We start from the raw sequence: 27,508 nt of genomic DNA on the forward strand, positions 1-27,508 counted from the left end.
CTCTTGTCATTAAAATGAATCATTTACACCCTACTTTGTTGCCTTTTTGACCTAACGTTCATTTGTTTCATTGATGATTTGATCAGAGATTAAAGACTGATTTAGATTAAAAACATTCATTAATGTCAAAATGTACATTCAATGCGAATCAGCTATTGGAAATCAAAAATACAAGTAATGTTCTTTCAGACGTGGTATTTCAAAATACCCATTTTTTTTTCTTTCATTTAAGGAAATAATTAATGTATTAACTCACTGAAGTACAAAAAGAAAAGAAGGAACAGAGGAACAACAGTAGACCATTCAGTCTGTCTATTCGATTATGGTTCATGAATGTTAATACAAACATATAATGACCAGGAGTAAGAAATTCAACATGACTAATCTGATTACAACCTCAAATCCACATTCCCGCCTAACCATGACAACTTTTCACCCATTTGCTCAACAAGAATCTATTTACCTCCTGCCTTAAAAATGTTCAAGGGCCCTGCTTCCACTGCGTTTTCCAAAGACTGACAAGACTAGGTGGCCTAATCCATGTTTCAAGTGAAAGACTCCTGATATTTTAAACCCTGGTTCTCTGGTTCCAGCTTGTTCCATAACAGGACTATCCTTTCCATATCTATCCTGACAAGATCCCTCAGGACATTGTATGTACGGAGAACACAATGGTTTAAGATTATAATCACTAGACTATTATTAGTCCAGAGATGGAGTAATGTCCTGGGGATCTGGGTTCAAATGATGGAATTTAAATTCACCAAGTGACTTCTTTCCTTTTTCCTTTTTGAAAAATCATTTCTCATTCTTAATCAGATCACCCATGATCTTATTGAATGGTAGGGGTTGGGTGGTCTATTTCTTCTCCTCGTTCATTAGTTCAGATAAAAATCTTTGAACGTTGTCAGGGTGGTTGAGAGAGAATTTAGTAAAGCACACACGACCCTGGGTTTCATAAATTGAGGCACAGAGTATAAAAGTGAAGAGGTTATGATGAACACTTTTAACAACTGTGTCACTCCAACTGGAGTATTGGGTCTAATCCTGGATATTGTGCTTTAGGAAAGCTGTAAGACTTGAGAAAGGATATAGACATCGTTTACCAGAATTGTTCCAGATATGGGGGCTTGAACTGTGTGAATAGATTGGAAAGATTAGGATTGTCTTGCATGGAGAAATTTGAAAGGAGATTTATTACCAATTGCAGAAAGTTGAGAAGCAGGACTCTGATTTAAAGTGATTGGCAAAAAGAATGGAAGTGACATGAGGAAAATATTTTATACAGTGAATGGTGAGGATCTGCAATGCTCTGCCAGAGACTGTGGTGGACACAAATATAATTATGCCTTTTGAAAGGATATTGTTAAGTATCTGAACAGAAAGAAATTGTAAGATGGCGGGGAAATGTGACTGACTGAGTTGCTCTTGCCTAGATTTGGAAAGGACAAAAAAATGCCTCATGTTCTTTTTCTGTGCTGCAACCATTCATGACCTTCGAAGTCAGGAAACAAGTTGGTGACTGTGTAAAGGTTTGGAACCTTGAGGATAGCACTGCCGCTAAATGGTTTAAGGGGATGCGTGAACGTGCTTCTCGTAATAATGAATGGTGGTGGACCATAGCCTAATGTAAAGTGGTAAAAGATGTGATGAAGGAGAGGAAATTGTTCAAAGTGCTGGAGAAGAGCAAAGGACCTTTGTCATGTGCTGTTGGAGAAATGAAGAGCTGTACTCATCCTTGCTATTTTTGAGAAACTATTGAATTGCTTCCTGCACTGGGATTTAGGTTTTAGGGACAATGCTTCTGAAATCAACAATCTTTCTCCTCATGCAATTTGGAGGTTGTAGAGATTAAGAAATCTGGTTCACAATTCCACTGTCCAATTGTACTCATTCTATTCTACTGACCAATCTCTGTGACATCCTTCATGTTCCCATAATATTTTGTTGTCAAATGTTAATTTTTGTATCAGCCAGTGATATTGGCACTCATTGTGCTAATAGTGTCTAATGGTGAGAAGTGCATCACAAGTATAATTCTGTTTACTGACCTAGCGCTAAAATGATTCCATTGGTAATGTAACTAAGATCACACTTCTCATGATATTGAGGTTGAGAGCAACATATGAAAACACACTATGCCTGAGGCTATCAACAAACTCAGCTGTATTTGCTGTTCACAAAGCATGAAGTATCAGAAAAGTAGAACTGTCCCTAAGGATCTTGAAAGAGAATTAACTTCCCAAAATGGTTTGTTAGTCTCTGCTGCAGTAGGTTTAGATTTAACAAGGAGTGTTGCTTGATGAAGAGTTTGAAGAGGATTTCAAATATCCTGCATCTGTGCATCATGTTTATGATCCAGTAGTATTAGTGAACATAAAAATGATTAGTTTAATTCTCACAAAATATGCACCTTTCTTACCTTAGTTGCTGTCACATTACTGTCAGTGGTTATTGTGACCATGCTATCTGGTCATGAGCTGCAATATTTGCTAGCTGTGTGTCAGCTCCCAGAGCAACTGAGAATGAAACACTGTTAGAATATCATTATACAGTTTGATAGCATCTTGACTGCTCCTGAGCACTTTGATTAAATGTCATTGTTTCCAGAAAAAAACATTTTGCTCAATATATCTGCAGTGCTAACAACCATGTTTTGTGTACAAACTAAGATGATCAAACACTGCTCTTGAAATAAAAAAGGCTTATATTCCTCTGTAGAGTATGGTAACATAGTTGTTAAAGCACTGATTTAGAAACTTAAGGGTCACAAGCTGACATCCAACTATAGCACATTGTGAATTTTAATTCACTAAATCTGGTAGTTTGCAAGTTGGTATCAATAAAATGACCATGAAAGCTAATGGATTGCTGTAAAACACAATCACTTCAATAATATCCTTCAGGGAAGGAATCAGCAATAAACACTTTGTCACCCAAATCACTTAAGAATGGAAAATGACGACAGTGATGGTTTAGAGAATAGAAAAATGCAATGAATTTGCTATCTTCAATGTATCATCTCTCTCAAAATGCATAGTGAGACAGTGACAACCTTTCACATTTCAACAGCAAGCATATATTGAAACAAGATAAGATTTCAAATTTTGGGTACTGGGTGAAATGTAGCTTTGTTTTATAGAAGGAACAGAGAAATGTCTTTGATAGTAAAGGATTTTAAGAGGGTGTGGAACAGAGGTGAAAAAAGAATAGTCACTTTTGAGTTGATTTTATTTAGAGCGTTAACACTGATATATTGGTTTTGGCTGTCCTGTTCCACATCTCTTAACTGTGTGCCATCTGACTCCAGAGGATAGTTGTCTTTGATCCATTCCTTGCACTATCACCAATGTTTAATCCTTTTTAAAATGAAGTGTGGTCAAGATGTGGATGATGCAGCTGTGAAGGCCACAGCTATTGCCTCTTTGTAAAAGATCATAGACAGATGCTGAAAATGTGGTGGTTTTCTTAAATGTTGCGAGCAATGCATTTCGTAGAGTTCTCCCAATGATGTAGACAGGAGATCTCCAGATGTCCAATGCTGACGTCCACACTAGTTTACGTTTGAGATGAACTTTGAGTTGATCCAGATGTCACAATATGCTTCTCAATGGGAGAAAACACAGTTGATAAATATGTATCTTACTGGCATTATTGTTTTAAGAATGGTAATGGGTAACAAATCATGGAGGATGATTATTTAACAGGCTACTAAACAACTACGAATGTTATACTCCAAAAGATAACAATGTTTGAGCAGAATGCTAGGGGAATGCATATGGTTGCTATTTTTATGGACTTCTAGAAGATATTTGCTAAAGTCCCCCAAGGAGACTGTTAACTAAAGTAGAACTCCACAGAATTGTAACTAAATTACTGACGTGGCTGGGAAATTGGTAGAGTGGCAAGTGACAGAAAATAAGGATAATGGGTAGGTGCTGAAACTGCAAGGATGTGACCAGTGGTGTCCCACAAGGATCTGTTAGAGCCTTAATTGTTCATGTTATTTATTAATAACTTGGATAATGACATAGAAAATCAAATATCCAAATTTACTGATGACACAAATTTAGACAGTATAGTGAACAGTGTAGATGACAGTCTATGAATATCCCCTTGCAATTTTGTGCAAAAATGCAAGGTGAAAACTATGGCAGATGGAGTTAAATGTAAGCAACTGTGAGGTTATCCATTTTGACCCAAAAAAGGATACATCAGGGTGCTTTCTAGATGGCATGACGTTAAATGCAGTGGATGTCCAAAGAGACTTAGGGGTTCAGGTACGTAGATCTTTAAAATGTCACAGACAGGTGCAGAAAATAATCAAGAAAGCCACTAGAATACTGACCTTTCTATCTAAAGGACTGGAGTACAAGAATGCAGATGTTATGCAGCAGTTTTACAAAACCCTGCTTAGACCTCACTTGGAGTACTGAGAGCAGATCTGGACATCACTTCCTAGGAAAGATATATTTGCTTTGGAAGGAATAAAATGTAGGTTTACAAGGATGATACCTGGAATTCAGGGGGTAAGTTATGTAGAGACGTTATACAAATTAAATCTGTTTTCTCTGGAATCAAGACAGTTAACAGGTGATCTGATCAAAGTCTTTAAGACGTTAACAGAAAAAGATAAGGTAGATAAAGAAAGACTATGCCTCCTCGTTCTGGAATCCCCAATCAATAGAAGTAGTTTGAGAATTAGGGTCAGACTGTGTCAAGAGAGATGCTTGGAAGAAGGTCTACATACTAAGAGTGGTAGATATTTGGAATTCCATTGCACAAATAGCAGTTGATGTTAGATCAGTTAATTTTAAATCTGAGATAATACCATTGGTTTACAAAAGAGTAAATGATGTGTGCCAAAGGAAGCTGTATGAAGTTAGGCCACAGACCAACTGAAATCTCATTGGATGCTGGAGCAGGCACAAGGAGCTGAATAGCCTACTCCTGTTCCCATGTTCCTAAGTCTGCACTATTGTGTGAGGCCTTTATTCCAGTTAGCCTGACTCCAGATAATTCACACCCCACTGATTACTTACTCCCCATATCTGCACAATAATTTCAAACCCAATTTAAGCTTAAGTATATCCATTACCCATTCTTTCATTTCATTAGGTCTCAGACCCATATTAAATGATAACCAGTACCCCATTTTCCTTTTAGAGAAATCAATCCATAATTTTTAAAGAACAAAAGCATGCATAATGACAAGTAATAATCCCATTTCTTTCTTTGCAATGCACCCAACAACGTTAGACCTTGTTACCTCTTTGCACAATTGTCAGGTATCTGCTGCTCTTCATCCATCACAATTTGGCGATCTCACCATTTTCGCCATCTGCTTTAAAGAAGTATTGATTCTCAGTGTTGTTTTTTTCAATCACACATTACTTTGAGTACATTATCAATTTACTTATTATCAATGGAGCAATCAATGGCTATTGTTGTTCAATCCCTTTTTAGAATTTCTTCCTATATCTTGTTTAAGAAAAATACTGTAGATTCGACCTTCCCATGAGCAAGAGTCTTTTTTTTACCTCTTCTGATCTTCATAGCTTCTTAAGTAAATAACAACATTTACCTTGCTTTACCACAAGAGAAAAAAATAAAGCCTTATGCACACAAGAATCCATCATGCAGAGAGTTGTATACTCAGTAATATTACAAACAATAAGTTTCATGCTCCTGACATCTCCCAATGATAGAAATGTTAAAATACAATGCTCCATTATTACTTTTTTCCTTGCTTTATTTACATATGTAATATCTTTCACTATGAGCTTTTACATTCCTGTGCTGCGCTCTAATATTTCAAAAGTACTTAGTTGGACACATAGCAAATTCAGCTGTTCAAATCGACATTGTAATTCCTCCATTTCAGTTTTGGAACCTGTATGGAAACAATGAGACCAACATTTTCCTAATAAGATTGTTGTGCAAAGAGATCCATTCTGCCTGATTTTCAATCCCAATAACTAAAACATCCCAGAAATCTGTCTTTAGTTTTGGGTTCTGTTTTAGGACTATTTATGACCATTTTCAAATTCACTTCTCCCATTTCACAAAAAAAATCTACATGCATCATAAAGATGCCTGAAAGCTGTCCTCTTATGATACCAGCAAAACATGGCACAGTTTTTCAATTGAAGACACCCCCAATTTTAATATAATAGACCTTACTGAAAGGTACCATATACACACTTACTTAACTTCCAGAGTATTATCACTGCATTTGGTATCTCTTTTAAACTGATCTCCCAGCAGAAATATATCTTTATCAGCTGACCTTCACTACGAAGAATTTGTTGCTAACAAAGCCAAATTTTTAAAAATTATAATTGTATTTCCTGGAGTCTTGTATCTAAAATTATGTCTTGATTCCCCCAGTTGTTCTTCAAAGTCTGTGCCACTGGCCTTACTTTAGTCTCCTAAGTCTTATCTGGGGACACATATGCATTATTCATGATTGGCAAAATCTAGTTACCAAATCTACAAAATAGAATATAAATGTTTTCCCTTCTTTATCCCATGCCTTTAAATCCACAAATAAAGATGAAATACTGCAGATGCTGGACATCTGAAACCTATGTTGAATGCAAGAGAAATTCAGCAGGTCTGACAGCATCTGTAGAGAAAGTAACAGAGTTAATATTTTGGGTCTGGTATGACTGTTCATAACTGCTCACATTTATTATTTGCCTCTATGAGTTATCACACTTCCCATCCCTTATCCCTGCATCTTTGAATAGATGTTTTAATATGTTAGAAGACAAATAAACAATTTCCTAAAAAAGTTATGGTCATCTTATTTTCTAACCCCTGATGTCAATAACACTTCTTTAATTTCGTTAGTGCAGAGGTTATGTTCCATTAATGGAATATCATGTCACGATTGTATAAATTGTAAACTAGTATTTTTCAAATATAATAGCTTATTTCTATGGACTCTACATCATGCTAGTAAAATTATTAATTCCAACTTTTTGTTTACAAAGTATAGCCACTCTTTTCAAAACTTTTAGTGTTGTAGAGTCAAACAGTCATGCAGCATGGAGATAGACCTTTTGGGTCAACCAGTCTATGCCCTCCATGTTCCCAACTAAACTAGTCCCACTTGCCTGTGTTTAGCCTATTTCCCTCCAAACCTTTCCTATTTGTGAACTTATCCAAATGTCTTTTAAACTGTACCTGCATCCATCACTTCCTCTGGCAGTTCATTCCACATACGATCCGTTCTCTGTGTGAAAACATTGCCTCTCATATCCTTTTAAAAACATTCTCGTCTTACCATAAAAATATGCCCCCTGGTTTGGAATTCCCACCCTAGGGAAAATTCACCTTATCTATGTCCCTCATGATTTTATAAACCTCAATAAGGTCAACCTTCAACCTCCTACATGCCAATGAAAAAAGTCCAAGCCTATCGAGCCTATTTTATAACTTAAACCCTCCATTCCAGATAACATTTTGGTAAATATTTTCAGAACCTTTTTGAATTTATAGCAGGACAACCAGAACTGCACACAGCACTCCAGATGTATGCTCGACAAAAGCATCAGTTAGTTGATGACTGACAGTTAACTGCCAAATGTTGTTTAAGTTTAAACCAGGAAGGTTGAGTATGATTCGTCATGAGATTTCCTTGAAGAATAAACCAGAGAATGTGATTTATTTTGTTAAGTTGAAGTGAGAACAGTGTATGCATAAACTATTTTTGTCTGTAAAGAACAGAGGCCTTGTGTATTAATATGTGTAACTTTGCATAAATGTAAGAGCATCACAGTGTGTGCCCAGCACAATTCTAAGCATAATCAAGATTATTTAGCAAATGTTGTCCAATCACAAAATCACTGCTAATATTGAACACTTTGTACCTCACTTGTTGCAAACATTGAATGGATAGGTTCTTTAATATGAGCCATATGAGGTGTATGACGTGTAATCCTGGAATCACATCTGCACTGAAATGAATATCCCAAATTATTAATTTGTGAGATAGTGAGGACCTCCTTTTAGTTTGAAAGCAATATCAAGTTTGTGGAGTAAACCGTTTGTGGAGTAAACAGCAGTGTGAAAAAGTTGGAACAAAGAGAACAAAAAACAGTACAACACATGAACAGGTCCTTTGGCATTAAGTCTGCGTTGACACATGATGCCTTTCAAAACTAAAACCAAGCCAGGTCTTTATCTATCTTATCAGCTCACTGCGGGTCCCATGTGACTTCACCTTCTGGATCAGCCTGCCATGAAAATCCTTGCAAAAGGCCTTGCTAAAATCCCTGTAGACAACATCCAACACCCCTCCCCCATCAATCACCTTTATCACCTCCTCAAAACATCAATCAAGTCTGTGAGACATGACCTCCCCGAAGAAAAACCTGCTGCTTATTGCTAATAGCTCCAAACTTTAATAACTCCATATTTTTCTATATTTCAGTAAATCCTGCCCCTAAGAGTCTTCTCCAATAATTTCCCTGCTGCTCACATAAGGCTCACTGGCCTGTGATTTCCCAGATTATCCCTGTTGCCCTTCTTAAACAAAGGAACAAACTCCAGTGACTAAAGTGGGTACAAAGATTTCATACAAGGCCCCAGCAACATCCTCTCTCATCTCCCTCAGTATTCGATAGATCTCATCAGGTCCTGGAGACTTGTCCACCTTAATGCTTTTCAAAACACCCAACAGCTCTTCCCTTTCTTTAACAACATGGCATAGAATGTCAAGATAGCCTTCCCTCGAGTCTCCACCCTCCATGTTCTACTCCTTTTTGAACACTGATACAAAGTATTTGTTAAAGACCACACCCACTTTGTCCAGCTCCACTCTTAAATTCCTTCCACCATCCTTGAGTGGATCTATCCTCTCCCTAGTTCCCTCTTGCTCCTATGTCTATGTATAAAAACCTTGGGTTTTTTATTAATCCTGTTTGCCAGAGACTTTCATGGCCCCTTTTAGCCCTCCTAATTCCTTGTTTAAGTTTTTTTCTGCTTTCAAACATATTCATCACATATCTGTCTTTCTTCAGTTTCCTAAACCTGACATATGCCTCCTTTTTTTGACAAGGCTCACAATTTCTCTTGTCATCCAAGATTTCCAAATCTTTGCATTCTTATCCTTCATTTTCACAAGAACCTTGCTGGCCCTCAACTCTAATCTACTGGTCTTTAAAGGATTCTCACATGCCAGAAATGGATTTACCCTCAAACAGCCACCCCCAACCTACATTCTCCTGCTCCTGCCTAATATTGTCATAGTTCGTCTTCTCCCAATTTAATACTTTCACCTGAGGACTACTCTTATCATTTTACATAAATAACTTAAAATTTACAGAATTATGGTCACTGTTCACCAAATTCTCCTCTGTTGAAACTTTGATCACCTGGGTAGTCTCATTCCCCAATACCGGATCTATTATGGCCCCTTCACTAGTTGTACTATTTACATAGTGATTCCAGAAACCCTCCTGTATGCACCAATCAATCTTCCCTCCCATAATCCCCCACATCCCTGGCACTAAGGGAGTGCCAGTCAATATAGGGAAAATTATCCACCACAATAATCATGTTGTTTTTACATTTTTCCACACTCTGTCCACACATCTGTTCCTCTATTTCCCGCTAGCTGTTGAGAGGCCTATATTATAACCCCATCAAAGTGATTGTACCCTTCCTATTCCTGAGCTCTACCCATATGGCCTCACTGGATGAGCCCTCCATGATGTCCTCCCTCAGGAGAGCTGTGATGCTCTCCCCTATCAGTAACACAACTCCCCCACCCCTTTTATGTCACCCTCTATCACACATAAAACATCTCAATCCCACAACATTAAGCTGCTAGTCTTGTCCCTCTCTCAACCAAGTCTGTCTGTTCTTCCACTTAGCCTTACTGATCTTTGTCTGAGTCATTTCACTTGCTGACCTACTGCTCTGCTCATCTCCTCCACCCCACCACCCCCCCACCCCCGAGTTTAAACCCTCCTTAGTGGCACTAACAAATCTTCCTGCCAGGACATTGGTGCTCTCCAGTTTAGGCACAACCCATTTATTCTGTACAGGTCTCACCTGCCCTGGGAGACACCCCAATGACCTACATATCTGAAGTCTTTCCTTCTCCACCAGCTCTTCAGCCACATATTTAACTGTGCTATCTTACTATTCCAAGCCATGTAGTGGCACATGGGATAATCCCCAGATTATAAACCTAGGGGCCCCATATTTCAATTTATTATCTCTCCCTGAGCTCCCTTTGCAAGACGTCATCGCTCCTCCTGCCCTATATTGTTATTACCATTGTGTACTAAGACTGCTGGTTGTTTGCCATCCCTTTTAAGAAGGTCCTGTGCCCAAAGACATCCATGACCCTGAACCAAGGAGGAAACACAACTCTCTGGAGTCTCTTTTATGGCCACAAAAATGCCTGTCCATGTCCCTGACAATAGAGTTCTTTTTTAGTACTTTTCTACTGCACTTTGACACTCCCTGCTGTACAACAAAACCAGCTGGTGCCACTGCTCTGACTGTTGCTGTCACCGTCCCCTAATTGTGCCCGAAATGTCGATTCTCCTTCTCCTTTGATGCTGCCTGACCTGCTGCGCTTTTCCAGCAACACATTTTTAAGCTCTGATCCCCAGCATCTGTAGTCCTCACTTTATCCTAACCATCCCCTAATAGGCAACCTTCCCCAACTGTATTCAGAAAGGGTATACAGTACCTGTTAGAGAGGGGGATAGGCACAGGGGACTCCTACACTGTCTGTCTGCCTGCCCTTCCAGTGGTCACCCATCTATTTGCCTCAAACTTGGGTGCGACCACATCTCTCAAACTCCTGCCCATGATGCTTTCTGCCTCCTGCATATTCTTAAGCTTGTCAAACTGATCCAAGGTCTGACAGGAGCTGCAACTGGACACTTCCTGTAGATGTAGTATTGCAGACAGATCTGATTTCCCGCTTTCCAAAAGAGAAGCATACTGCTCCACTGACTGCCATTTTTACCCTCTAGCAACTACTTAATTAAAATAAATTTCTATTAAATTATTTTACAAATAACTAGATGATCCCTAGTGTTAGATTCTTACTAAAAAAATACTAAATACGCACTTCTGTAAACAACAGTCTAGATATACTTTAATCTCAGGATTGTACAATTCTACCACTCGTGTAAAACCTTATGGGTATGAAAAGATTAATGGAAATTGAAGATAAGAAGAAAAAGTCACCTGACCACTACTTGCCAGTCAGGAACTCTTCCATCCAAAACATTACTTTTCTAGTATGATTGTGCTAACTTCACCTGTTGCTCAAATTTACATAGCATATAAGAAAACATTTTTATGCAGATTTGTATCCCTAGAGCACAAGTGAAAGTTATCAGTTGGGTATTGTTTGAAAAGCTTTTCTTGTATAGTTTGAAGTAAAAAAAGAATTGCAAGAAAGGATACACTACAATTGGGTAGATTACAAATGAAAACACAGGAAGGAATTTAGACACTTTGAAAACTGGCGTGGGTTTGATAGGCCAAGTGGTACACTTTTCTCTGTAATGTTCGATGATTAATAGAACTTTTCCCCTACATTTAATCAAGTTGGCCCTAACCTGCAAGTATCTACAGCTGACACTGCGTGGTGTTCCATTCCCCAACATTTTTCACCTTAATGAGATCAGTTGGTTTAAAATTTAGACAGAAACTGTGCTTCTAATGTGAAAATGATAAATATGCACTTTGGACTCCATGTAATTTGTTTTCCTTCAATAAAACCCAAAGCTTGGCAACGTTTTTGAACTCATTTAATGAGAATGCACTCTACAGCACCAGTGACAAGTTATGCAGATATTCTTGCACATCCAGTTTGCATGTGATACTAAAAAGTGCTGATGCACATCAGATGGTTCAAAATGTAGGTGATACGTAGATACTTAAAACTATTTTCCCTGCAAAGATTATATCATTGTTATTAATATCTATTTAAAACACAGCATAGTGCCATCTGGTGTCTGCACAAGTGAGCAAAACTTGAGTTTAAATAATCAAATATTTCTCTGTGACAGGTTTTCAAGCTAAAATTGTTTGGATTGAAACACAGGATCTCACAAATTGCAGCACTTAGGCAATTGGATGTACCAAAATTTGAAATTAGTAATGACTTGTAAGACATGTTTCCATTTTTATAAAAAGCACATATTCCTACAGCCAGCCCAAGTGCTTAAAATTCTTTGACAGTGATGGTGAGAGGTGGATTAACCTCAGACTGCTAAATAGTGGACATATTGCAAGCCATACATAGGCACAAGACAAATGATTGAATGTAAAAGATTATATTGAACAGATGTTAGCCAGATCTGGGGTTTTCTCATCTACCTGATTAACAGTTGAGTATATTTCCTACACATTTTGAGATACCTAGCAATTGGGCCAAGGCTTCTTGTGCAATGTACCATTAAAATGAAAAGAATTGGAGTAAAAAAAAAACCCAAAGTAAATTAAAATTAAATACATGGTAAGATGATGCATGGCTTGGGTTTTGAAATCCATAAGTTGTTAGAGAAGGTAAGACCAAGTGAAGTAAGGCAGTGTATTGTGTAGAGGAAATGTGATAAATGCCACATTTATAGTTTAGAGAAAAAAATGTGTAGGTGGTTCAAAAGAACAATGACCAAAATAGATTCCTGAGAAAGTGCAGAAAGCAGTAGTTGGAATGGAACAAGGCATCAGAACAGAATCAAGAGGCAGGGAAAAAAAATCAATTCTCAGATAACTTTTTATTGTTCCTAGGTTAGGATATTTTACAGATGTGGGATATGTACAAGATATCGCTATTCCACTTGAATATTGTAATTATCAGAGTATTTTATAATATTATCCATATTTGTGTAATCATCCCTTTGAACTAAGATAATTAAGCACAAAAAATGAAAATGAGCTGACAAAGGATAATGTAAATCTGGGTTAGCAGTTACAATGCAAAATATTCTGTTGAATGACATGCACAATATTTATGGCACACTTGAACATGTCAAAGATTTTGCAGCAAAAAGTAAAAGTGATCATTTGGGTGTAATTATGAAAAAGGACCCTCACAGCCAGTATGTCAGTTTAAATTGAGATAACCTTTGAATGAAAAATGATGGACATTAAGGTAATATAGAAATTCAAATAAAGATAAACATAGTTTTCTCAAAAGTCTTTTTTTTTGCTTTGTAGAAATGAAGTGCACTGATACAGCTTGACATTTTGCTGACAATACAAGCTTTCACAGAGGCTGAGATCCAAAGCAACAAATCAGTGCCCGGTTACAAATAGAGCTCTCTATCACTATAGTGGTGTTAGCATATGAAACTACTCTACTGGCAGCATCACATCAGGTACAAATTTTGATCACAAGCTTTTAAATTATTTCGTAGAACAGAACAAAAGGAATACCAACAAGTTGACTAGCGTTGCAACTCTATAAATCCCATGCTCACCCATTTTGTTATCTCACTGGTGGACACGATAGCTCAAAGATTTTCTTCAATACCACTTTCAAAACAAAATCTCGATTTAGTTGAACTGATTTATTTAAAGACATTTCTGTTACCATACCCACCATCCAGTGAGATGAATTTTATACTTTCATGAGCATGAGGTTTATACTCCAGGGTGGGTTAAACAGCCAAACAACCATCAGAAACTCACTGGGAATTGTTATTTGAAAAGTTAGGTCATGTACTCGGGCTGCACTTTGTCAGGTTTGCTGGCATATCCCTGCCCTTTGCTTTCCTACAAAAGGTCATAACCGCAATTATTCAATGCTTTTAAGCCTTAGCAGTTAAGGGAAGTAGAAAGGTGACATGTAAAGTACTCAAGGTCAGTAAAAGAAGTGTAGCATGGATTAAGGTAAATAACATACTCTGTATCTAAGAAACTAATGGAAATAAGAAAATCATTATATTTCACATTTAGCATCAGTGCACACAAATACAGAGGAACCTTGATTATCCGAAGGACATGGGCGGGGAGTATTTCGCTTGGTTAATCGAATTCCAGATAATTAAATGCTGGAAAAAATAGTTTAGCCGAGCATTGGGACATTGCGATATTGCTGGATAATCTGATATTCGAATAATCGAATACTGGATAATTGAAATTCCTCTGTACTCATTTGGATTTAACGTTGAGCATTTGGGACTGAGAAGGTCACTTGTCTTTAAAAATGGGAATTGTCAGGATTAAACATTGTGAAAGAGTGAAGGCTGTGATATCAAATGCAATATCTGACGTCTTTGAAATTAGCAAGGCTGAACCATGGGTAGAAAGGGCACATGTCTCTGGATGATAAGAGTTGACTGTTTGATAGGCTTGCTGCTAAATGAGTAGTGGTTCTTAATTATCATAGTTAATGATATGGTATCAGGATTTTACCAAATACACAGGCCAGTTAAAATACATAATACTATCTAAGGAGAGGAGCAGGATATTGAATATTGAATGAATTTATAATCTATGAATATTGAAAATCTTAGAGTCAGAAAATGATATGCAAACATAGAAATAAAGAAGAGGAGTAGGCCATTCATCCACTTGAACCTGCTCTGACATTCAATAAGATCATTGCTGCTCTGATTATAACCTCAAATTCACATTCCTGGGATCACCACTGATAACCTTCCAATTACATGCTTAACAAGAATCTATCTATTTCTACCTTTAAAATATTCAAGAACTCTGTTTCTTTCATCTTTTTCAGGAAGATGTTTCCAAAGACTCAGAACCTTCTGAGAGATGAACAACTTGCCTAATCTATATTTTTGATGAGTGACCCCTGATTTTTAAACAGTGTCCCCTGGTTCTATACTCATCATAAGAGGAAACAACCTCTTCACATCAATCTTAACAAGACTACACTGATTTTTAAAATATGTTTCAATCAATCTGCCTGTTATTTTTATAAATTCCAGCAGATACTAGCCTATACATTCCAAACTTTCCTCAAAAGATGACCTACCCATTCCAAAATTACACGACTAAACCCCCTCTGAACTGCCTCCAACTGGTTCCTTCCTTAAATAAGGTGACCAATACTGTGCACAGCACTTCAGATGTCTCACCAATGTCCGAAAGAGCTGAAGCATGACCTGCCTATTTTTTTCTATTTAATTCTTCTCATGATAAATGGTGTCCTTCTATTAACTTTTCCAGTTACTTGCTGTAGCTGCATATAACCTTTTGCAACTCCTGCATGAGGAATCCAAATTTGCTTCCATTTCAGAGCTCGTCTGTCTCTCACCATTTAGACAAAATGCTTCGTTATTTACTCTTCCTGACAAAGTGAACAAATTTGCATTTTTTTTTCACATTATATTCTAGTTGCCACATCCTTGTCCACTCACTTGGGAATCAGTGGACATTGAAGAATTCAAACTTTAGTTTAAAACAGGAGGCAGAGTTTATAATAGGGCAGACTGTAATGTGATGTAAAAATATCTTTAAAGTTGATTTTAATGAATGAATTCTCTTTTTTTGTGTTTTCTGTAGGTTAATAGAAAACCACTTTTTTCTCAATCCTCAAGTTTAATTCCTGAGTTCTGCTTGTCCTTTGTGGATCCCAAAGTATCCATGCAGATTATGTTAGTGACATTATCAAGGGTGTTCTTTGTTGACGTGTTTATGTCATATGCATGGATGTGTCTGCTCATGCTGAAATAGCTTGAGTGATAATGTCACTAAAGGAAACAAAGACAATACTGATGCTTATCTCATGATGATTTTTAACTTGAACATCGGAAGACACCTGCTGCATTGATAACACGTTGATTCTTTAAATAATCTGACTTGCAATTTAGTTGAGGAAATTAACAAATAGTCCAAAATTATAAATAGTTTGCATCACAAATCAGCACAATTTATGTATGGAGATGAGACCATTCAATTTAAATTTTAAAACAGAGTTTCGGCTCACTCTAATTCTATAACTTGCTGAGAAGCCCTTTCACGTGCAGTCTGATCCATGTGATTTCAGTGCTGAAGGTCCTTGCATTTCAGTGTTGAAGTCAGGAGAAGGAGAACGGTGTGGAGGAGTGTTCTGCTTCATCCTCAATTTTCCCTGATCTTCGGAACCCTGTCGAGGATAAAGTCTGGGATTTTGTACTTGTGTCTATCAAGGCTGGTTGTAACTATAGTCAACATTGTATAAACATTCTTATATCCAGCACTTTGTACTTTTATTTCTTCATTATCTATTGACAATCATTATATCCTGAGTCAAAAAGTGTGGCACTGAAAAAGCACTGCCGGTCAGGCAGTATCTGAGGAGCAGATGAATCGACATTTTGAGCAGAAGCTGTTCTGCAGAACATTCCTCATGAGGGCCTTATGCTCAAAACATCACCTCTCCTGGTCCTCAGATGCTGCCTGATCGGCTGTGCTTTTCCAGCACTAAGCTTTTAGACTCTGATCTCCACCATCTGCAGTTCTTACTTTCTCTCAATCATTATATCCAGTCTTCCAAATATTCAAGTCCATTTGTGATCTTCCATCTATTTGTACATGGGTTTACAACTTCTTTGTGTTCCAGGATTTCAGCTTTCCACAATGGTTTGTAGGACGTTTTCCATGTTGCTCAACTCAGACAACAGACACCTGGAGGCTTAGCTGTTTCCAAATCTATGAACACCACTTCATAGAATCCCTACAGTGTGAAAGAAAGCCATTCAACTCACCAACTCCACATCGACCCTCTGAACAGCATCCCAACCAGACCCCTTAACCTTTCACCGTAACCCTGCAATTTCCATGGCTAATCCACCTAGCCTGTCCATCTTTGGACTGTGGGAGGAAACCAGAGCACCCGGAGGAAACCCACCCAGACATGGGGAGAATGTGCAAACTCCACACAGACAGTAACCTGAGGGTAGAGTTGAACCTGGGGTAACTGGCATTGTGAAGCAGCAGTGTTAACCACTGAGCCACCATGTTGATTTTCTATTTTAAAACATTCTTCCTAGTTAGAAGTTGTGAGAAAATTAGTCCTGCATGAGAGTCATTTTCCTCTCCTCTCACTTTCCACTTAGTTTTTGAATCTACAGCAATGAAACTCATTTAATTGAGATAAATAAGTCATCACTACAATTGGTATTCATGATGTTGAGCTCTATAAACTAATAGGTCATCTCCTTTATGTAGGAAATCTATAAAGTTGACTAATGGGAAAAGGTCAACAAGGATATAAAAAAGTATCAATATTCATTTGTAGCAAATATAAATATTTGGCAGTGACCTGAAAAAACAAAGCATGATTGTCCTTATTATATGCACTGCATTACCTCATCATGCCTCCTTCAACAGCGTCTTCCAAACACGTGACCTCAAGCACTCAGAAAGACAAGGACAGCAGATACATAGGAACTGGGACACCTGCAGGTTCTCCTCCAAATCATACACTATCCTGACTTGGAGCTGTGTCAGTATTCTTTCACTGTCACCCTGTCAAAATCCTAGAACAACCTTCATCACAGCTTGGCGGCTGTCTCTACACTCAAAACATATTTAAAAGGCAGCTCGCCATCTCAATCTCCAGGACAATCAGAAATGTGCAGTCTAGCTAGTGATTCTCTGAACAAAAAATTTAAAATTATCAAACAACTCTGTAATTGTTGCAAACACCAATACCTCTAATGATAACTATGTATTGGTGAACAGCGTCAAAGGGCTCTTAATTATGTATGTTGCTGCAAATATTCATCAGTCAAATGTACAACTGCACCTACATGCAGTTTGAAGAAGAAGTTTTTCGATGATTTCAAATGCACAGAAATTAAAATTGTTGTAATTGAAATTTAAAGCTTTGCCAAAATTTTGAATAAAAAATTGTGTGTGAATGACTCTTTCAGCAAAACATCAGGAAATCACCTGGATTCCTTGCTTTTCAAAGCCGTGATTAGGTAAATATTCCATACCCCATCAATGAAATCCAGAAGGAGAATTGGTCTGGATGTAAAAGAGCATAACTCAGTCTCAACATCACTTACTTTGTTTTACGAAAGGAAAGGGAAGTGTCACTGGTTCTCTTAAACCTATCGTGGCTAATTTTGAAGAGATGGAAAAATATGCAGAACATTTTTTGGGGCTGTTAGTCTGGGTCCAATCAGGGAGCCCTGGCTGGCAGATATAAACAGGAGTGAAATAAGCACTACCGCAGTTAGGCGGTGGTGTGGGAAAAAAAACAGGAGTGCCAGGAATTGTGCTCACTCTAAGAGTCAGCTCTGTGCTAGCAAGATTAGTACTAAGGGTAGTTTGGTGATGGGATATCAGCCCCTCTCGAGTTATTTCAGCGGCAACAAGAGAAAAGCATGCACCTGAAGAGATTCACTCATAACACTTGCCTTTGAGTTGGAGTGAGCATTTCTGGCATCATGCTGTTATTTGGGAAACTTGACTCATTTGACTCAGCCATCAATAACTCAGCCAATGTATGGAAAGCATGTGTTATTTTTTTCTGGTCAAATGACATTGGAGCAAATGAAAAACAATGAGTAATTCTTCCGACAGCTTGTGGACCCACAGCTTTTTCTGTTATTAAACACAAAAACTTTTCAAGAGTTGATGGATTTAGTTACAAAATATTAGAATGCCAAGCCTTCTCTAATTCTGAGATACTATTGGTTTTATTCGGCAAGTAGAGAACCAGGGATTTTTGACTAGGTTAAGATGACTGGCAGAGGCATGTGACTTTGGTTTAACCTTAAGGAGATGCTGACAGACTTTTGATATGTGGGATCAATGATGTAACCACGCTAAAGTGCCTACTAGCTGAAGCCCAACTGGACTTCAAACAGGCATTACAACTGGCTTTATCATTGGAAAGTGCAGTAAGTGGGGCACGTGAGTTGCAGGGTGTTCCAATGGAAGTGGACACCCTCGCCAGTCCAACTAAACTTGGGGAACAGCAGCTGCATGAAGGTAATTGAAGCACCTCACTCAGGACATATCCAGAACAGAGGGACTCTTGGTCAGCCCACAGCAAAACCCCAAAACAAAGCCAAGCCCCAACCAAACAGTTAAAGTTTTCTTCAGGATCCAGGCCAGCAAGCCATTGTAGTTACTGTGAGTATGCAGATTGGAGACAGCAAAAGCATCCCACTAGACACAAACAGAGTAATAGAACTCAGTCCGATATCTAGGAGAGTGCACACTCTGGAAAGTCTGCCGACTTCAGATGTGGAACAGTTATAGAGGCATAGCGTCATAGAGATGTCCAGCACAGAAACGGTCACACTTGTCCATGCCGACCAGATATCCTAGTCCCATTTACCAGCATTTGGCCTGTATCCCTCTAAACTCTTCCTATTCATGTGCCCATCCAGATACCTTTCAAATGTAGTTATTGTACTAGCCTCCACACTTCTTCCAGCAGCTCATACCATGCACACACCTCCATCTACGTAAAACATTGCCCCTTCTACATCTTTCCCCTCTCCCCTTAAACCTATGCTGTCTAGTTTTGGACTCCTCTACCCTGGGAAAAAGACCTTGACTTTTCACCTTATCCATGTCCTGCATGATTTTATAAACCTCTATAAGGTTATCCCTCAGCCTCTGTCATTCCAGGCAATAGAATCTCAGCCTTTTCAACCTCCTTATAGCTCAAACCCTGGCAACATCCTTATAAATCTTTTCTGCACCGTTTCAAGTCCAGCAATATCTTCTCTATAGCAGGGAGATGAGAATTGAATGCCTTATTCCAAAAACAGCCGAACCAATGCCCTGTACAACCACAACACAACATCCCAACTCCTAGAACCAATGTTCTGACCAATAAAGGCAAGTGCACCAAATTACACTTTCACTACCATGTCTACCTGTAACTCCACCTTCAAAGACAATGAACATGCACCTCAAGGTCTCTTTGTTTGGCAACACTCCCGAGGACCTTTTATCTTTCCAAAATGTAACACCTCACATTTGTCCAAATTAAACTTCAACTGCCACTCCTCTACCCATTGGCCCATCTGATCAATGTTATGGACCAGGCCAGACCCCCTCAAAACATTACAAGAAAGTAGCCTGGCCCCTAACTTTGCTAATTGTTTTATGCAGGAATAGAGTGGATATTCCAGGAGTGTTGCAGCTGGCACAACCACTTAGTCTTAAACAAAACAGAATATATTTGCAATATTACTGATTGAAACACAAACAAAACAGAATAGAATTCAGAATAACTTAACCTTTCTAAACAAAATCAACAGATTATCCCTTCTTAATGATGCTGTTACAAATGCTTGCAATAATCCCCATAAACACCCCTTTGCAAAAAAGGGCAAAAGCCGACACGGGTTCTTAACAGGAGAGATGAACCTACTTCGTTGGATCCAGCAGCTTGACAACTGACTGCTTGCTAAAACCAAACCAAACCCCAACCAGAGAAAAGCTGAACTGGAACAACTGGCCACTTCCTTTTCATTGCTCGTGTTTCTTTTTAAACTTCAAAGCTTCTTCACGTAAGTCAACCCTAGGCCTTTTGGAACCTGTATCTTTACAACCTCCTGAAAAAAAATACCCAATGACAACATAACCTTGTTAAAGGAACAGCATTATCACATCAGGTCCCATTGCACTCTGCAATAACCTTCTTCACTATATACGATATCACCAATTTTGGTGTCACCTGCAAACTTACTAACCATGCCTCCTACATTCACATCCAAATCATTTATATAAATGACAAAAAGCAGTGGACCCAGCATCAATCCTTGTGGCATGCTGCTGGTCACAGGCTTCAGTCCAAAAAAAAATCCTCCACCATTACCCTCTGCCTCCTATCGTCAAGCCCATTTTTTTATTTAAAGTTATTTCTCCCTGGATCCCATGTGATCTAACCTTGTTAACCCATTTACCATATGGAACCTTGTTGAACGCTTTGCTGAAGTCCATATAGACCTCGTCCACTGGTCTGGCTTTATCAATCTTCTTTTTCACTTCTTCAGGTGATAGATGCTTCAGACAGGACAGGGAGGGAAGTAAAAGAGGGGGTGGAGTTGCTGGTCAGGGATGATATCAAGGCTGTGCTGAAGGACAACACTATGGTGGTCTTGGGTAGTGAGGCATAATGGGTGGAGCTGAGAAATAAGAAGGGTGCAGTTACATTGTTGGGCTGTATTACAGACCTCCCAACAGTGACCATGGAATAGAAGAACAAATAGTTAAACAGATTATGAATCGATGTAGAGGCAATAGGATAGTGGTGATGGGAGATTTTAATTTTCCCAACATTGACTGGGATACACTTAACGTCAGAGGTCTGGATGGAGTAGAATTTGTACGAAGCATCCAGGAGAGTTTTCTACAGCAGTATGTCAATAGTCCGATGAGGGAAGGGGCCATATTGGACTTGCAGCTGTACAGGGCCCTGGTGAGACCACACCTGGAGTACTGTGTACAGTTCTGGTCTCCAAATTTGAGGAAAGACATTCTGGCTATTGAGGGAGTGCAGCGTAGGTTCACGAGGTCAATTCCTGGAATGGCAGGATTGCCTTACACAGAAAGACTGAAGCGACTGGGCTTGTATACCCTTGAGTTTAGAAGACTGAGAGGGGATCTGATTGAAACGTATAGGATTATGAAAGGATTGGACACTCTGGCAGGAGGAAACATATTTCCGCTGATGGGGGAGTGCCGAACCAGAGGACACAACTTAAAAATACGGGGTAGACCATTTAGGACAGAGATGAGGAGAAACTACTTCACCCAGAGAGTGGTGGCTGTGTGGAATGCTCTGCCCCAGAGGGCAGTGGAGGCCCAGTCTCTGGATTCATTTAAGAAAGAATTGGATAGAGCTCTCAAGGATAGTGGAATCAAGGGTTATGGAGATAAGGCTGGAACAGGATACTGATTGGGAATGATCAGCCATGATCATATTGAATGGTGGTGCAGGCTCGAAGGGCTGAATGGCCTACTCCTGCACCTATTGTCTATTGTCTATTGTCTGTTGGTACTGGGGAACGAGCCAGGACAGGTGGTAAACATTGCGGTGGGGGATTTCTTTGGGAACAGTGATCACAATTCTGTAAGTTTTACATTACTCGTAGATAAAGAAGAGAGTGGTCCTAAGGGAAGAGTACTAAACTGGGCCAAGGCCAATTATATCAAAATTAGGCAGGAGCTGGGAAGTGTGGATTGGAGACAGCTATTTGAAGGGAAGTCCACATTTGATATGTGGGAGGTTTTCAAAGATAGGTTAACAGTAGTGCAGGATAGGCATGTCCCATTGAAGGCAAAGGATAGGACCGGCAAGATTCATGACCCATGGATGACAGGAGAAATTGTATGACTAGCCAAGAGGAAAAGGGAAGTGTACATAAGGTCGAGGCAGCTAAGAACAGAACGAGCCCTGGTGAAATATCGGAAGTGTTAGACAAGTCTTAAACAAGGAATCAAGCGGGCTAAAAGGGGTAATGAAATAGCTTTGGTGAGCAGAATTAAGGAAAATCCCAAAGAATTTTTTTCTTATATAAGAAGCAAGTGGGTAACTCGCGAAAGGATTAGTCCACTAAAGGATAATGAAGGAAGGCTGTGTGCCGAACTTGAGAGAATGGGTGAGATTCTGAATGATTACTTTGCATCAGTGTTCACTGAGGAAAGGAACATAATGAATGTTGAGATTAGAGATAGAAGTTTGATTAGTCTGGATCACGTTGACAGAAGTAGGAAAGATGTGTTGGGTAGGCTAGAGATTATTAAGGTGGACAAATTCCCAGGGCCGGATGGGATCTATCCCAGGTTGCTGAGGGAGGCGAGAGAGGAAATTGCTGGAGCACTGACAGATATTTTTGCAGCATTGCTAAATACAGGTGAGGTGCCGAAGGACTGGAAGGTTGTTCATGTTGTCCCCCTGTACAGGAAGGGTAGTAGGGATATTCCGGGTAACTACAGACCAGTGGGCCTGACGTCGGTGGTGGGGAAGTTGCTGGAGAGGGTACTGAGAGATAGGATCTATTTTTATTTAGAAAAGGATGAGCTTATCAGTGATAGGCAACATGGTTTTGTGCGGGGAAGATCATGCCTTACCAACTTAGAGTTCTTCGAGGAAGTAACCAAGTTGATAGATGAAGAAAGGGCTGTTGATGTCATATACATGGACTTTAGTAAGGCGTTTGATAAGGTTCCCATGGTAGACTAATGGAGAACGTGAAGTCACATGGTGTGCAGGGTGTCCTAGCTAGGTGGATAAAGAACTGGTTGAGCAACAAGAGACAGAGAGTAGTAATTGAAGGGAGTTTCTCAAAATGGAGAAAGGTGACCAGTGGTGTTCCACAGGGATCAGTGTTAGGGCCACTGTTGTTTGTAATATACACAAATGATCTAGAAGAGGGCACTATTTGTATGATCATCAAGTTTGCAGATGACACAAAGATTGGTGCAGTGGCAGAAAGCATAAGGGATTGTCAGAGAATACAGGAGGATACAGATAGACTGGAGAGTTGGGTGGAAAAGTGGAGATGGCTTTCAATCCAGACAAATGGGAGGTGATGCATTTAGGCAAGGCTAATTCTCGAGCGAATTATACAATGAATGGAAGAGCCTTGGGAAAAGTTGATGGGCAGAGAGATCTAGGAGCGCAGGTCCATTGTACCCTGAAGGTTGCTGCACAGGTGGATAGAGTGGTCAAGAAGGCATATAGTATGCTTGCCTTATTTGGACGGGGTATTGAGTATAGGAGCTGGCAAGTCATGTTAAAATTGTACAGGACATTGGTCCGGCTGCATTTAGAATATTGTGTACGGTTCTGGTCGCCACATTACCAAAAGGATGTGGACGTTTTGGAGAGGGTGCAGAGAAGGTTTACGAGCATGTTGCTTGGAATGAAAGGTGCAGCTATGAAGAGAGGTTGAGTAGGTTAGGCTTATTTTCACTAGAAAAGAAGGAGATTGAGGGGGGAACCTGATTGAGGTTTACAAAATCATGAAGGGTATAGACAGGGTGGATAGAGACAAGCTTTTTCCCAGGGTGAAGGATTCAATAACGAGAGGTCACACTTTCAAGGTGAGAGGTGGAAAGTTTAAGGGGGATACATGCGGTAAGTACTTCACACAGAGGGTGCTGGGCATTTGGAATGCGTTGCCAGCAGAGGTGGTAGAGGCAGGCATGGTAGATTCATTTAAGATGTGTTGGACAGACGCACGAGTAGGTGGGGAGCAGAGGGATATAAATGCTTAGGAAATGACCGACAGGTTTACACAATACATTTGGATCAGCTCAGACTTGGAAGGCCAAAGGGCCTGTTCCTGGGCTGTAAATTTTCTTTGTTCTTTGTTTTTAATGAGACATAATTTCCCACGCACAAAATCTTGTCAATAATCCCTAATCTGTCCTTGCCTTTCCAAATGCACGTAAATTCTAACCCTCAGATCAATCCCTCCAACAACTTAGCCAGAACTAACGTCAGGCTGACTGGTCTATAGTTCCCTGGTTTTCCTTCACCACCTTTCTTAAATAATGGCACTACGTTAGCCACCAACCAGTATTCTGGCATGGATATTGATGATACAAGCAGCCCAGCAATCATTTCCCTAGCTTTCCATGAAATTCTGGAATATGCCTGATCAGTTCACAGGGATTTATCACCTTTATGTACTAAATTGCTTCACAAATCCAAATCAAAATCAGTCAAAATTAACACTTGGTTAATGTTTTACAATACTGGCATAGCCATATCAGTGATCACAGAACCAGAGAGGCACAGAGTCAGAGAGATGTACAGCACAGAAACAAACTCTTCAATCCAACTCGTCCATGCTAACCAGATATCCCAACCCTACCTAGTTCCACCTGCCAGCACCCGGCCCATATCCCTCCAAACCTTTCCTATTCATATGCCCATCCAGATGCCTTTTAAATGTTGCAATTCTACCAGCCTCCACCACTTCCTCTGGCAGCTCATTCCATAAAGAACCCACTCTACTCACTACTGCAGGCTTACAGTAAGGCCACACGTAAAACTATTCACTTCGTGTTTCTGTGATGAGACCTCTCCAAAACAGGTTCCTCCAAGATCAGTTGTGAATTTCATTGGTTTGTTAATTTTCCTAGATGTACTCCAATGTCCAGTGATATATAAATTCCAACAGCAAAGACTGTCTTTGTCTTTGTCTTTTTCTGTGTGTGTGTGTGTGTGTGTGTGTCTCTCTCTCTCTCTCTCCTGCACTGACTGATCACGTGCTGCCTTTGTCTGTACCTCTCCTTTTTAAAAGTGCCATTGTTTTGACTTTATTTTCTCCAAAGATCCAAAACAATGCAACAACATATAAAACAGTAATTGCTGCTCCTGGAATTCAAGCAAATCCCCTCCAACACTTAAAATATCTCAAAAAAGGAGTAGCCTGTTATAGCCAGAAATTTTTCCCGTCCTCCATCTTGAACCAGTCTTTAACAAAATTCACTCTAGCCTCTAAACCTTAAGTTTGCACAAGACCTTGGCTAGATTGAGAATCTATACCAGGGAACCTTTACAGATTAAGGGTGCAACTTCACTTCCGGCCTTGTATGAGAAGCAGCTGGTTCAGTTACCAGTGATTGTAGCAAACAGCTCAAGCCCAAGCTTGATTGGGAGAAATTGATTGAGAAAGATTCACCTAGATTGGCTCAACATTTTTCAATTTAAAAAATGGCTGCCTGAATGAAGTCCTAATTAAATACCTGGAATTTTTTCAGCAAGGTCCAGCAACTATGAAAGGAGCCAAGGCCATCTTGCATGTTGATTAGGAAGCAATTCCACAATTCTGCAAGGCCTGCCCAGTGCCATTTGCCTTATGGGCAAAAGTAGAGGCAGAAGTTAGGAGGCTGGAAAGTGAAGGAATCGTCACACCAGTCCAGTTTGTGGAATGGGAGGTATTGGCCATACTGATTGTGAAGCCCAATGGGTCGGTTTACCTTTATGGGGATTTTAAATGAACGGCAAACTGCTTCTCACAGCAGGATAAGAACCCAGTCCCACTCATAGAGGATTTAATGCAAAACTTGCAATAGGGCTGTCTTTTATGAAACTAAACGTGAGCAATATGGACTTGCAATTGCAGTTACATGAGGATTCCCAGATGTATACTACATTAATACCCATACAGGTTTGTACCAGTATGTGAGACTGCCATTTGGAGTCTTATCAGCCTGTGCCATTTTCCAGTGGATGATGGAGAACATTTTCACAAGGTCTATCCTAGGTCACCATTTAGTCAGATAACATGCTAGTAATAGGGAAGACCAATGAGTAGGCCTTGGATATAGCCTTAGACATTTTTCCCAGGTGGGTGTATGCCTTAGAAGGGAGAAATGTGTTTTTCTCCCTTGGGCCACAGATGTGAAAATCCCAAGTTACACCCATTGGAAGATAAAGTGAGAGTGATCAAAAGTGCCCCAGCTCACACATCTGTACTATAGCCTGTGAATTATTATGGAAAGTTTATACACATCCTGGCCTCCACCTTGGCACCTTTGCATGACCCTAAAAAAGGGTCAGCCTTGGAAAAGGTCACATAGCCAAGACATTGCTTTCAGGAAAGAGAAGAAACAGCTATCATCCTGTAAGTTGTTAGCCCTCTATGATCCCAAGCAAGATCTGGTATTGACATGTGATGCCTCCACATTTTAGCTCATAGGTGGCCCAGTGGAGAGGAATGCCCAATAGTGTATGCATCCAGGACTTTGGCTAATGTGGAGTATAAATACACCCAGATAGTGAAGGAAGGTTTGGCAGTCATATTTGGAGTTAGGAAGTTCCACCAGTACCTTTATAGATGTAAATTTGTAATAATAATGGACCACAAAACCTTCCTGGATCTGTTTTAAGAGGACAAGGCAGTGCAGCCCACAGTTTCAGGCCGAAGTCAGTGGTGGACTGTAATGTATGTATCATTACAAGTTAGAACACCATCCCAGAGGCCAAGTAGCAAATGTGGATACATTGTGTCGCCTTCTGCTGGCAGATACAGCACCAGTGGTGCTGCCACTGGAAGAGTCTGTAATGGTTTTAAATTTTTGGACACACTTCTAGTCACAGCTTTGGACAATATCAGACTTTGGACGCAGAAAGATCCGGTCTGGGCAAACCTGAAACAGCTGGTGGTGAGGGGGGAAACCGAAGGGCCATTACAACCAGAACTAAAACCTTTTTGGACCCTGAGAGACCAGATCACCATAGCGGATGGCGTTTTATTATGGGGACCAAGAGGGATTGTCCCAAGCAAAGGTCACCACCAGATACAGGGCGAACTCCACCAGGGGTTTCCAAAAGGAAGATGCTGATGAGAAGATATGGCTCATGGCCAAGATTGAATGTAGACATAGCCAAATTGGTGGGGCAGTGTCCAGAGTGCCAACTGTCACAAAGCTGGTCCTTTATCTAAAAGCTGTTCCCTCTTCTCAAGGTTACCGAGTCTCTTGATTTTTTCAACAGGTTCGTAAAACAGCCCAGGCTCCGAATCAGCTGAAGTGGTACAGAGATGAGAGGCATTTTGTTTATATGTAAACAGATGAGACT

Source organism: Chiloscyllium punctatum, chromosome 7 (genome assembly GCF_047496795.1).
Source record: "Chiloscyllium punctatum isolate Juve2018m chromosome 7, sChiPun1.3, whole genome shotgun sequence".
Classification (NCBI taxonomy): Eukaryota; Metazoa; Chordata; class Chondrichthyes; order Orectolobiformes; family Hemiscylliidae; genus Chiloscyllium; species Chiloscyllium punctatum.